The following is a 13,962-nucleotide window of genomic DNA, read 5'->3' as shown; positions in this document are numbered from 1 at the left end:
GGGGCATCAAAGGACACTGAGAAGGAAAAGCCAGTGAGGTAAGGGGAAAATCAAGAGATTAAAATATCCTTGAAACAAAGTGAAGATATTGTATCAAGGAGGGAGAAGTGATTAACTCTATTAAGTACTATTGATAAGTTATGTTACATGAGGACTGACAATGGGCCTTAGGTTAACAACATGGATGTGATTGTTAACTGTATTAGTTTGCTAGAGATTTATTGTCTCACAGTTCTTGAGGCTAGTAGCCCAAGATCAAGGGGCTGGCAGGTTTGGTTTCTTCTGAAGCCTTTCTCCTTGGCTTGCTGCCTCTTGCTGTGTGCCCTTCCTCTTGCTGTGTGCCCTTCCTCTGTGCCCATGCACACCTGGGGTCTCTCTGTGTGTCCAATTTTCTCTTCTTATAAAGACACCAGTCCTACTGGATTGGGCCCACCCCAGTGACCTCATTTTAATTTAATTACCTCTGTAAAGACCCTATTACCAAATAAGCTCACATTCTGAGGTACTAAGGTTTAGGACTTCTTCATATGAATGTGGGGAGGACATAATTCAGTCTATAACAGTAACTTTACAAAAATCAATTGTGCATGGAGTGGTAAGATTGAAAGCCTTTAAGAACAAATTGGAGAAGAATTGAAGACAATGACTCTACGCTACTCTTTCTCAAGGGCTCTCACTATAAAAGGGAAGGAGAAAAGGGGCAGGGGTGCCTGGGTGGCTCAGGGGGTTAAGTGTTTGCCTTTGGCTCAGGTCATGATCCCGGGGTCCTAGGATCGAGTCCTGCATCAGGCTCCCTGCTCAGCGGGGAGTCTGCTTCTCTCTCTGTCCCTCCCCTCGCTCATGCTTTTTTTCTCTCTCTCCCTATTTCCCCACCGCCTCTCTCAAAAAAATAAATAAATAAAATCTTTTTTAAGAAAAGAAAAAAAGAAAAGGGGCAGCAGCCAGAAGGGAAAATAAAACCAAGAGAGCTATTTTTTTTTTTTAGGATGGGAGAAAGATTGGTAGGTTATGTTTATGAGAAAGATCCAGGGAAAAATTAATGGTTCAGGAAAGGAAGAAGGGAACTGCAGGAGAGCTATCCTGCAGTTGGTGAGCAGGAATGGGATTAAGTGCGATGGTTTTAGCTGGGAATACAGAGAGTTCATCCCTTGTAACAGAAAAGAAAGCTGAATATATGGGCATAGAAGTTGGTTGGTGGGAAGACGTGGTGATGGTAGCTTGAGAAAAATTTCTTCTGATTATTTCTATTTTCACAGTTGAACAGGAAGCAAGTGGAAGGAGTGAATATTTGAGTTTTGAAGAGGAAGAAGGCATGAAATAGTCACCGAGAGTGCTAATGGAATTGGCAAAGATAGCATAATTGCCAGGCAGCGTTAAGGACCCACTTGAGGCTGGTGATCTTGAATTTAAAGTGAGACCACTTAGCATGATTGTACGGGTTTCTCCAACCACAGTTTGATTTAACTGGGTTGGGACTTTGTCAAATGAGTATGATTAACAAGAGAGAGGCAAGGGAGTTTAACATAATAATGAATGATGGGCTCTGAGCCCAATGTGGAGGGAAGTGGGAAATGCTTGTGGGGGGGGGGTGATGGGAAAAAAATTGGTAGAGTCACTATTTTGGAGGTCCCAGTGGGTAAAATAATTGTCATCAGGTACCAGAGGGAGTGAGTTGGTAGTCAAGTGGGATGCTTAACACTGAGATTATGGAGGGGTTGCAGCTATTAATAATGACAAGATAAGTTATGGCCATGGGAACAAGTGGCAAACTCGGTGAAGAAAATAAAACTGAAAAAAAAAGTCATGGAACTGAGAGGCCAGGGTGTTGGAAGTATCATATACATGAGTATTGAAGTCACTAAGAATTGAAACAGGAACGGTATTGACAAGAGTGATGGTGTGCCATGAGGTCAAATATCTTCAATGACTGAAGAGCAAACTAGAAGTCAGCAGATGACTGTAATAAGGAGGGGTATATTAGTCAGGGTTCTCCAGAGAAACAGAACCAATAAGATTTAAAGAGATTTATTACAAGGAATTAGCTTGCACAATTATGAAGGCTGTCAAGTACCAAGATCTACATTCAGCAAGTTGGAGACCCAGGGGAGCTGATGATGCAGTGCTAGTCCAAGTCCAAAGGCCTGAGGACCCAGAGAGGTGAAAGTGTAATCCCAGGCTCAAGGGCCAGCAAGAGCCAGTGTTTCAGTTTAAGTCCAAAGGCAGGGAAAAAAAACAAAAACAAACAAACAAAAAATGTCTCAGCTCAAAGACAGTTAGGCAGGAGAAATTCTGTCCTATTTAAGGGAGGTCAGCCTTTCTGTTCTATTCAGACCTTCAACTGATTGGTGAGACATATCCACATTAGGGAGACCAATCTGCTTTACGCAGGCTATCAATTTTAATGTTAACTCATCTAAAAGCACCTTTACAGACACAGCCAGAATAATGTTTGACCAAATATCTGGGCACTCTGTGGCCTAGTCAAGTTGACACATAAAATTAACCATCAAAAGGAGTAACGGGAGATCTGTAACCTAATGACATAAGATTTCTGGCTGGGAGGAGGAGGAAGACAGAATAGTCGGTCATCAGCAAGGAGGAACGAGGAAAATACCTATCCTAACTCCAGGATCAACAGCAGTTGGGCTGTGTTAGAGAAAAAAAATAATCAACTATTTAAAAAGGCCACAGTGACAGCCATTGGGGTAGAGCCAGATTTCAGTTAGAATATGGAGGTGAAGGAAATAAGAAGAAAAGTTATTGAGAATAGGATTTGACTGAACACTTGACTCTGACTTCCAGAGGGCATAGCAGCTGAGAAATAGGGTAAACGTGAAGATGTACAAGGCAAATATGGAGATCAGGAAACCTGGGATACCTGTGGGACTGACACACAAAGGACAAAAGGGCAAGGTGAAATTAGTCCTCACAGCTCCACAACAAACCAGTGGTGGTGGAACCCTGTTTACTGCTGACCAGACAGGAAGGGTGGTTGTTTTGTCTGACAGCAGGCCTGTTCAGCTTTATTCTGCGTTCATGTTTTTCCCCCAGTATGGTGATTTCTTCACTTAATGCTTATTTTTTTGCTGTGGATTTTTATGAAAAAAATCCAGCATCTGATGAACTGTTATGATAGGCCCATGCTTTATTCAATAAACTGCCATGCTGCCTAGAATGTAAATCCCTTGAGGACAGGGTCTCCACAGTGAATATTTGCTCTAAAACTAGTTTATCTTATAGAATCTTTCAACTTTTCTATCCATGATTTCATGTCGGCTTGTTCAAGTCCATAGGAATAATCCTGCTACACCGCTTCAACATACCCGTCTGTTCAATTTATCTGACCTATCCACCTCCTCAGGCCTTTGAGAGAGCTCCAACAATCCCACCTCCTCCAAGAAACCAAAACTGGGAGAAAGGGGGCAAAGAGCCTGGTGCAACTCAGTCTGACCATGGAAATCCATTACTCACGGCAGTAAGCCTAATAGTACCCTGCCCACCCCCACCCCCCCACCAAAAAGCATGCCTAGGTTCTATTTCCTGGAAACTGCAAAGGTTACTTTATTTGGAAAATGGGTATTTGCAGATGTAATCAAGTTAAGGATGTTTAGACAAGGAGACCATTTTGGCTTATCCTGGTGATCCCTAAATCCTATGACAAGTGTTCTTGTAAGAGTAAGGCTGAAGGAAATCTGACAGACAGAAGAGGAGGAGGCAATGTTGACTACAGAGGAGAGATCAGAGTGATACAACCACAGGCCACCAGAAGCTGGAGAAGGAAAAAACAAAACAAAACAGTCTCTCCCCTAGAGCCTCTAGAGGCAGACTTGCAACCCTGCGTACACCTTAATTTCAGACTTCTGGACTCAAAAACTGCAAGAGAACAAATTCATGCTGCTTTAAGTCACAAGTTTGTAGTAATTTGTTACCGTAGCCACTCACCCTTCAAATGTCACCCCTCCGTATACACTCACTACTCTATTACATGATCTATTCATTTGATGCATCTGATTATTAATACAGAATCATGGTGTGGTGGTGCCTTTGGGATCACATAGGCTTGACTTTGAATCCTGGCTCGGGCACTCACTAGTCATAAAATCTGGGCAAGCACTAACAACTCACTGAGCCTCAATTTCCGGTTAAATAAGAATAATACTATTTTTGAAAGATCGCGATCAAAGTTAGAGATAACGATATGTTGCACTTAGAGTTTAGCATACTGTATGCATTCAGAGATGTTATCAGGTTCAGTACTCCATGGGGCCACATTAGGGATGCCAAACATTAAAATGTCCAAAGGATTGATAACCATATCTACTTAAGCAAGTCCACCCAAGACCCAGCACACACCTCACTTCTTGCAAGCTGCCACCATGTACACTTCCCTTTATCACTATTTCTTAACAAAAGCAAGAACCCAGGGATTCTAAATTCTAATCTCAGTTCCGAGGTGGGCTTATGACTGTAATCCTAGGTGCTTCCAATAGTCTTTTCCTCAGTTTTGGTGTCTACAAAACTACTTAATATGCCTCCTGAGATACACAAAGATCTATAAACAAATAAAATGCCATATACATCTTCATCCTTGTTGTGAACTGTGTCATCATTGGGCCATTAACTGCAGTAACATTGGACCTCTACTCAAATAGTTACTTTTTGCAAAAGAGAATGATGTATCCCAGGGATTTAAAAGCTACTTTAGCAGCAGTTGAAGCACTGTATTAGCAAAACTAAAGTCATACATTGTATGTCTGTTTTCCAGACATCTCTGGAAGAGAATCTCTCCCATAGTAAATAGCCAGATGTATGGCCAGAAACCAAAATGGGTTTCAGAATATTGTTGTGTTTTTCAAGTGCCTCTCCAGGTATTTTTAAAGTATTGAACAGATACATAATTGACAACGGCCTACCATTGAATGATTTTGAGGAGTTTATTTATATTCCATAGGCATTTTTCAAATTCTATCTAGCAATGCCTTGATATAAGAGGATATCAAGACATTATTCACTGAGATGACTACCATGAAGAGCAGGAAATTCTCCAGTATTGTGTTAGCTTCAGGACTACATGTACACAAAACTGTATCTCTCAAAGGCAGGGCTCTGTTATTGGTATTATTAGAGAAAGGGCAAAGTAAAGCTCAGTAAATACATACTCTCTTCCCTCTTCTGTCTCTAACTCCTAAAAATGTGTTGACTGCCATGCAACTGATCAAAACATTTCCTTCAGGTCTTCTGGAATAATCCAATTTAAGTGCTAAAGGAATATGAGGAAAGGGCAAGATTGAATCTATACATGTGTTCAGGGGAAAGAGGCTGAGGCCTGGGAAGGCTTCATTGAGGAAGTAAACATTTGAACCAGACCACCAACAGCCATACAGCAGAATATCATGCAAATACTAGATATCAAATAAATATTTCTATCACAATTTCTAATTGAAAATTTAGAAAGTACTATCGATGATGCTTACATTTTCCACGGGCACTTCTGACAAAAGAAATGTTAAAAATAACCAAAAAGTATTAAATATGCAATGCTTAACAGACAAGAACACATAAATAAAATAGTCTCTCAAATTCTATTGTTCCACTCATATGTATGAGGGTAGCTACCATCTCAGAGGCAGTTATACCAAGCTCACCGCAGAGTGGGATATTGCATCCAGAATTCCTTTTATTGTACCTTTACAAATTTTAGACCTAAAGGTGTATAGGTTGAGTGTGCTTACAAAAACTACATTAACTATTCCATGGTTGACTGATCAGTCAAGGGAAGAGGGACGTATAGAAAAAAGAAAAGGACATGGAAATAAAAAGCTATGAAAGAAGAGAAGTAACTTCAAAACAGTTAACTGCTGTATGCATATAGACATGGCTTTTGTATTGACAATTTTAAAAACCCATTATCTTTCTTTCTCCAAAAGTGTCCTTTAACCTAAAACTTAAATCTGTGGCATTTCTCAATGTCCCTAGGGTGGCAACATGAATCCAGTGTTCTCAGGGATGATGACTTTTTTTTTTCCCAAATACACTTATATCTCCAGCAGAACAGCAGAAGCTGTGTTCGTCATTGATAAAACTCAGAAAGATTTCCACTCCCAGCTGTCCTTGCTTACTACTTTTCATTTGTAAATTAAATAAGGAAATGATAAGGGCACATAAAGTACTGAAACACTTTACAAAAAAAGCTCCATGCCATCCTGCTTTTGCAGAAAGGCTTACTTTCTTTCTTAGGGCATGCTCATGCCAGTCTCCTTCCTTTTGTATTTGCTAAGATAATGATGCTTGAATTTTCTGATTTCCCCAGATCTGATTGTCTCATGTAACAACTTCTTTCACAATTCTTATTTAAAATCAATCAATCATTCATTCATTCATTCATTCATTCATTCATTTATATGACAAATATTTACTAGTGCCTACTAGATGACCTAGATACTAGGGATATAGTGGAGAATGAGACAAGCAAGGACCCTGACCTCACAGAGCTTGCATTCTAATAGGGGACACTAAATTACACAAATAATTATTTAACAACTATTTCAAGGGGAAAATATAGCATACTGAGAGTTTATAACAGGGTAAACTGCTGTAATTTGAGAAGGGGGGGGCACTAGCCAGCTAAGGTCACTCTGGAAAAATTACATTTGAAGGAAGATCAGAAGAATGTTGGAGTTAGCTAGGTAAAGAGAGGTAGGAAAAATTGTTTCAGGCAGCGAAATAACATGTGGATGTCCTTGTGGAAGGAAAAATTGTGGCAGTCCTGAAATTGTAAAAAGCCAGTCAAGCTGGAGCTCTGAATGAAGAATAGAAAGGGGAAAATGAATTCAGGGGGGAGAAGTGGGAGGAGAGGAGGCATCTTGTGCACAGCCATGGCAAAAAGTTTACATTTGATAAAGTATTCCAGGTACTACTAGAATTAGATGAAATAAAGACAATCATGTTAACTAACTTGCTAGAACTCTTTGTACAAATTAGTCTGAAGATAAATGTACATCAAAGCGAAAATCCTTCACAATCTACCATTCAATGCAATCCCTATCAAAATACCATCGACATTTTTCACAGAGCTGTGAACAATCAATCCTAAAATTTGTATGGAACCAAAAAAGACCCCAAATAGCCAAGTTATGTCGAAAAAGAAAACCAAAGATGAGGGCATCACAATTCCAGACTTCAATGGAACAGAATAGAGAGCCCAAAAATGGACCCTCAACTCTATGGTCAACTAATCTTTGATAAAGCAGGAAAGAATATCCAATGGAAAAAAGACAGTCTCTTCAACAAATGGTGTTGGGAAAACTGGACAGCAACATGCAGAAGAATGAAACTGAACCCCTTTCTTAAAGCATTCACAAAAATAAATGCAAAATGGATGAAAAACCTAAATGTGAGACAGGAATCCATCAAAATCCTAGAAGAGAACACAGGCAGAAACCTCTTCGGCCTCTGCTGCAACAACTTCTTGCTAGACATGTCTACAAAGGCAAGGGAAACAAAAGCAAAAATGAACTTTTGGGACTTCATCAGGATAAAAAGCTTTTGCACAGCCAAGGAAACAGTCAACAAAACTAAAAGGCAACCTACGGAATGGGAGAAGATATTCACAAATGACATATCAGATAAAGGGCTAGTATCCAAAATCTATAAAACTTACCAAACTCAACACCCAAAGAACCAAAAAATCCAGTCAAGATATGGGCAGAAAACATGAACAGATATTTCTCCAAAGAAGACATACAAATGGCTAACAGACACATGAAAAAATGTTCAACATCACTAGCCATAAGGGAAATACAAATCAAAAACCACAATGAGATACCACCTCACACCAGTCAGAATGGCTAAAATTAACAAGTCAGGAAATGACAGGTGTTGCTGAGAATGTGGAGAAAGGGGAACCTTCTTACACTGTTGGTGGGAATGCAAACTGGTACAGCCACTCTGGACAACAGTATGGAAGTTCCTCAAAAAGTTAAAAATAGAACTACCCTACGACCCAGCAATTTGCACTACTGGGTATTTATCCAAAAGATACAAAAATAGTGATTCAAAGGGGCACCTACACCCCAATGTTTACAGCAGCAATGTCTACGATAGCCAAAATATGGAAAGAGTCCACATGTCCATCAACAGATGAACGGGTAAAGAAGATGTGGTCTACATACACAATGGAATATTAGCCATCAAAAAGAATGAAATCTCGCCATTTGCAACAACGTGGATGGAACTAGTAGGTATCACGCTAAGTGAAATAAGTCAGAGAACGACAAATACCATATGCTTTCACCCATGTGAAATTTAAGAAATAAAACTGGTATCAAGATAAGATTGAATAGAGTGAAAAATGGGCCAGTATAGGGCATAAATCTATAAAACATATATGTGAAAAAATAAAATAAAAGTTGAGAAGTGACTTAAAAGCATAGGTTGGGAAATAAGAATCTATTTGAAACGCGAGCAGGGTTAAAAAAAAGAAAGAATAAAAGAAACAAAAAGGAAACGTAAAATTTCAGCCTGAAGTATAAGCGAGTCGTGAGAGGGAACACCTGAAGCTCCCTATATTATTTTCCCCTGGCGCTGGAGTTTTAGTCCTGTGGGAAATAAGCATATCATTCACCTGTTCTTGCAGTCTGTCTTCTGGGAGAGGGGCCTGCTGCTCGGCTTCTCAGGCGTCTCAGGCTTCTCTCCTTCTCAGGGGGAACGTGAACCGGTCGCCTGCACGGCTTCTCTTCCCTGGCATCTTTCCGCTTCTCTTTAGAGGGTCAGAGCAAACATGGCCATGCGGGAATCTCCGGCCCAGAGTCACAGTGTCGCAGTCCACCCCCCTCAATAGATCCTCCAGGTCAATCCGTCTCCACACCTGCACATACCCAACTCCACAGACTCGAGCAATCTTCTAGCCGAGGGGCCGTTGCATCGATTCATAGTGTCTTTGCCCCGTGCGGAATTGCTCGGCCCTTGCCTGGGGCCAGGCTAAATCACCTGCTCCGGTTTGCTCTCTGTGGCTTTTGTTCCCTGAAGGCTTTCCATGCAGCTTTAGAGGAGAAGACTGAAAATGGCGGCCTCCCAATCTCCCGCCCCGGAAGAGCCGAGAGCTCGGGGCTCCACTCCTCAGTGAGCCCTCAGGGAAAAGCAGTCAATCACTCCCGTTTCCCTGGTCTCTGGCCGCACTCCGTGCACCTGGCCTGTGACCCATCGTTCCTATCTCTAGCACGCAGCCCTGTTTGGAGCCTCCAAACCCAGCAGGCTCCTGCGGCGCGCTCTCAGGCCGCTCCTCCTGGGGGAGGAATGGGGCACTTCCTGGTTCTGCCACTTTTTGGGCCCCTGTGACTATGCCAGGAATCACGGTTTATGGCAATTCCGAGCTGAGAGCCCACTCCTGGGCTCACTCTTTGCGGCCGGATTCCCCACTCTGATACCTGGGAGCTCTGCTGCCCTCAGGCAGCTCCAGTCTTCCAGTGACCCCAAGGGTCCTGAGACCAAACTGTCCCAGCGAGAGTTCCACCTCCCACCCCCCACCCCCCGCTTAGCCACCTGAGCAACATCCTTCACTGTAGCAGACTTCCCAAAGTTCCAATTTTCTGCTCCGAGGTTCTATCACTTGCCAGTAGGTGGCTGATGGAGGCCCCCCCCTCCCCGAGGTCTGTCTTCCCATGTATCTCCTTGGATTCACTTCTCCTTTGCAATTTTGGGATATAGTGTCTTCTAACACACAGACCAAAAATCAAGCAGGAACAGGCAAATCACCCTGCTTTATCCACCCTGAGAGATTATAATCTCTCTCCCCACCCCCCTCTTTTCTTTCTTTCTTTCTTTTTTATTTCTTCTTTACTGTTTTGGATCATCTTGGTCTCGGTGGCATATATGTGGTAGCTTTTGACCACTTCAGATTTTTTCTAAGGTGCATTTTGCTTGGGTAGTGGTTGATATTTTGGACTCTGTCCATTCCCTCAACCATCCCTTAACAGAATGACAAGGAGGAGGAACTCCCAACAAAGAAAAGAACCAGAAACAACGTCCTCTGCCACAGATCTAATGGATATGGATATAAGCAAGATGTCAGAGATAGACTTCAGGGTAGCAATCACGAAGTCAATAGCTAGGCTTGAAAAAAGCATTAGTGACAATATAGAATCTCTAAGGGCAGGAATGAGTTATAATCAGGCCGAACTTAAAAATGCTGTGAATGAGATGCAGTCTAAACTGGATACTTTAACAGCCTTGGTAAATGAGGCAGAAGAAGAATTAGTAATCTAGAAGATAAGCTGATAGAAAGGAAGGGAGCTGAGGAAGACAGGGATAGGCAGCTAGTAGCCCATGAGAACAGACTTAGAGAGATCAATGACACCATGAAATGTTCCAATGTCAGAATTATTGGGATGCCCAAGGGGGTGGAGAGAGAGAGAGAAAAGACTAGAAGGTATATTTGAGCAAATCATAGCTGAGAACTTCCCTAATCTAGGGAAGGAAACAAGCATTCGTGTCCAAGAGGCAGAGGGGACTCCTCCCAAAATCAATAAAAATAGATCAACACCCCAACATATAATAATGAAGCTTGCAAATCTTAGAGCCAAGGAAGTTATCCTGAGAGCAACTAGGGGGAAGAGATTTCTTATATACGGAGGGATGAACATCAGAATAACATCAGACCTATCCACAGAGACCTGGCAAGCCAGAAAGGACTGGCAAGACATATCCAGGTACTAAATGAGAACATGCAGCCAAGAATATACAGCAAGGCTGTCATTCAGAATGGAAGGAGAGAGAAAGAGCTTCAAGGACAGGCAGAAACTGAAAGAATATGTGACCACCAAGCCAGCCCTAAAAGAACTATTAAGGGGGATTCTATAAAAGAAGAAAGACCCCAAAAGTAATATAGACCAGAAATTAACAATCTATAGAAACAGGGATTTTATAGGCAATATGATGGCACTAAATTCTTATCTTTCAGTAGTTACTCTCAGTGTGAAAGGTTGACTGCTCCCATCAAGAGATAGGGTTTCAGACTGGATAAAAACGCAGGACCCACTCATATGCTGTCTACAAGAGACTCATTTTGAACCTAAAGACACCTCCATATTGAAAGTGAGGGGATAGAGAACAATTTACCATGCCAACAGACCTCAAAAGAAAGCTGGGGCAGCAATCCTCATATCAGACAAATTAGATTTAAACCAAAAACTGTAGTAAGAGATGTAAAGGGATACTATATCATACTTAAAGGGTCTATCCAACAAGAAGATCTAACAATTATAAATATTTATGCTCCTAACTTGGGAGCAGCCAGTTTTATAAACCAATTAATAACAAAATTAAAGAAACACATTGATAATAATACAATAATAGTAGGGGACTTTAATACCCCACTCATAGCAATGGACAGATCATCTAAGCAAAAGATGAATGAAGAAACAAGAGCTTTGAAGGACACATTGGACCAGATGGACTTTGTAGATATATATAGAATATTCTACCCTAAAACAACAGAAAACTCATTCTTCTCCAGTGCACATGAATTTCTCCAGAATAGATCACATACTGGGTCACAAATCAGGTCTCAATTGATATCAAAAGACTGAGATTATTCCCTGCATATTTTCAGACCACAATGCTTTGAAACTGGAACTCAACCACAAGGAAAAATTTGGAAGGAACATAAACACTTGGAGGTTAAAAAGCATCCTGCTAAAGAATGAATGGGTCAACCAGGGAATTAAAGAGGAACTTAAACAATTCACACAAACCAATGAAAATGAAAACACATTGGTTCAGAACCTATGGGATACTGCAAAGGTGTCCTTAGAGGGAAGTACATAGCCATCCAAGCCTTTCTCAAAAAATTAGAAAAATCCCAAATTCACAAGCTAACCTAAAGGATCTGGAAAAAGAACAGTAAATAAAGCCTAAACCAAGCAGGAGAAGAGAAATAATAAAGATTAAAGCAGAAATCTATGAAATAGAAACCAAAAGAACAGCAGAACAGATCAACGAAACTGGAAGCTGGTTCTTTGAAAGAATTAATAAGATCGATAAACCTCTGGCCAGACTTATCCAAAAGAAAAGAGAAAGGACCAAAATAAATAAAATCATGAATGAAAGGGGAGAAATCACGACAAATACCAAGGAAATAGAGAAAATTATCAGAATTTATTACCAGCAGCTATATGCCAACAAACTAGACAATCTGCAAGAAATGGATGCATTCCTGGATACTTACAAACTACCAAGACTGAAACGGGAAAAAATAGACAATCCGAACAGACCAATAGCTAGCAAGGAAATTGAAACAGTAATCAAAAACCTTCTAAAAAAACAAAATCCAGGGCCTGATGGCTTCCCAGGGGAATTCTACCAAACACTCAAAGAAGAAACCATACCTATTCTACTGAAGCTATTAAAAAAAATAGAAATGGAAGGAAAACTTCCAAACTCATTCTATGAGGCCAGGATTAACCTGATCCCAAAACCAGACAAAAACCCCATCAAAAAGGAGAATTACAGACCAACATCCCTGATGAACATGGATGCCAAAATACTCAACAAGATCCTAGCCAATAGGATCCAAAGGTACATTAAAAGGATTATTTGCCATGACCAAGTGGGATTTATTCCTGGGATGAAAGGGTGGTTCAACATTTTCAAATTAATGTGATAGATCACATTAACAAAAGAAGAGACAAGAACCATATGATCTTCTCAATTGATGCAGAAAAAGCATTTGACAAAATACAGCATCCTTTCCTGATTAAAACTCTTCAAAATATAGGGATAGAGGGGAAATTACCTCAATATCATAAGGGCCATCAATGAAAAGCCCACAGCAAATATCATTCTCAATGGGGAAAAACTCAGAGCTTTTCCCTTAAGGTCAGGAACATGACAGGGATGCCCACCCTCACCACTTTTGTTCAACATAGTACTAGAAGTCCTAGCCTCAGCAATCCGACAACAAAAAGAAATAAAAGGCATTTGAATTGGTAAAGAAGAAGTCAAATTCTCTCTCTTCCCAGATGACATGATACTTTATGTGGAAAACCCAAAAGACTCCACCTCCAAATTACTAGAACTCATATAGCAATTCAGCAATGTGGCAGGATACAAAATCAATGCACAGAAATCAGTTGTATTTCTATACGCTAACAATGTAGCTAAAGAAAGAGAAATTAAGGAATTGATTCCATTTACAATAGCACCAAAAACCATAAGATACCTAGGAATAAACCTAACCAAAGAGCCAAAGTGTCTGTACTCAGAAAACGATAGAACACTCATAAAAGAGATTGAGGAAGACATAAAGACATGGAAAAACATTCCATGCTCATGGATTGGAAGAATAAACATTGCGAAAATGTCTATGCTGTCCAGAGCAATCTACACTTTCAATGCAATCCCTATCAAAATTCCATCGATATTTTTCACAGAGCTGGAAAAAACAATCCTAAAATTCGTATGGAACCAGAAAAGACGCTGAATCACCAGGGGATTTTTGAAAAAGAAAATCAAAGCTGAGGGCATCACAATGCCTGACTTCAAGTTATATTACAAAGCTGTGGTCATCAAGACAGCATAGTATTGGCACAAAAACAGACACATAGATCAATAGAACAGAATAGAGAGCCCAGAAATGGACCCTCAACTCTATGGTCAAGTAATCTTCCACAAATCAGGAAAGAATATCCAATGGAAAAAAGACAGTGTCTTCAATAAATGGTGCTAGGAAAATTGGATAGCCACATGAAGAAGAATGAAACTAGACATTCTTTTACACCATACACAAAAATAAACTCAAAATGGTTGAAAGACCTGGGTGCCTCGGTGGCTCAGTCGTTAAGCATTTGCCTTCAGCTCAGGTCATGATCCCAGGGTAATGGGATCGAGCCCCACATCACGCTCCCTGCTCAGCGGGAAGCCTGCTTCTCTCTCTCCCACTCCCCCTGCTTGTGTTCCCTCTCTCAC

This window comes from Ursus maritimus (genome assembly GCF_017311325.1).
Source record: "Ursus maritimus isolate PB19 chromosome X unlocalized genomic scaffold, ASM1731132v1 scaffold_X1, whole genome shotgun sequence".
NCBI lineage: Eukaryota > Metazoa > Chordata > Mammalia > Carnivora > Ursidae > Ursus > Ursus maritimus.
The sequence above is the reverse complement of the archived record's forward strand: the minus strand, read 5'-3'. Positions refer to the sequence as shown.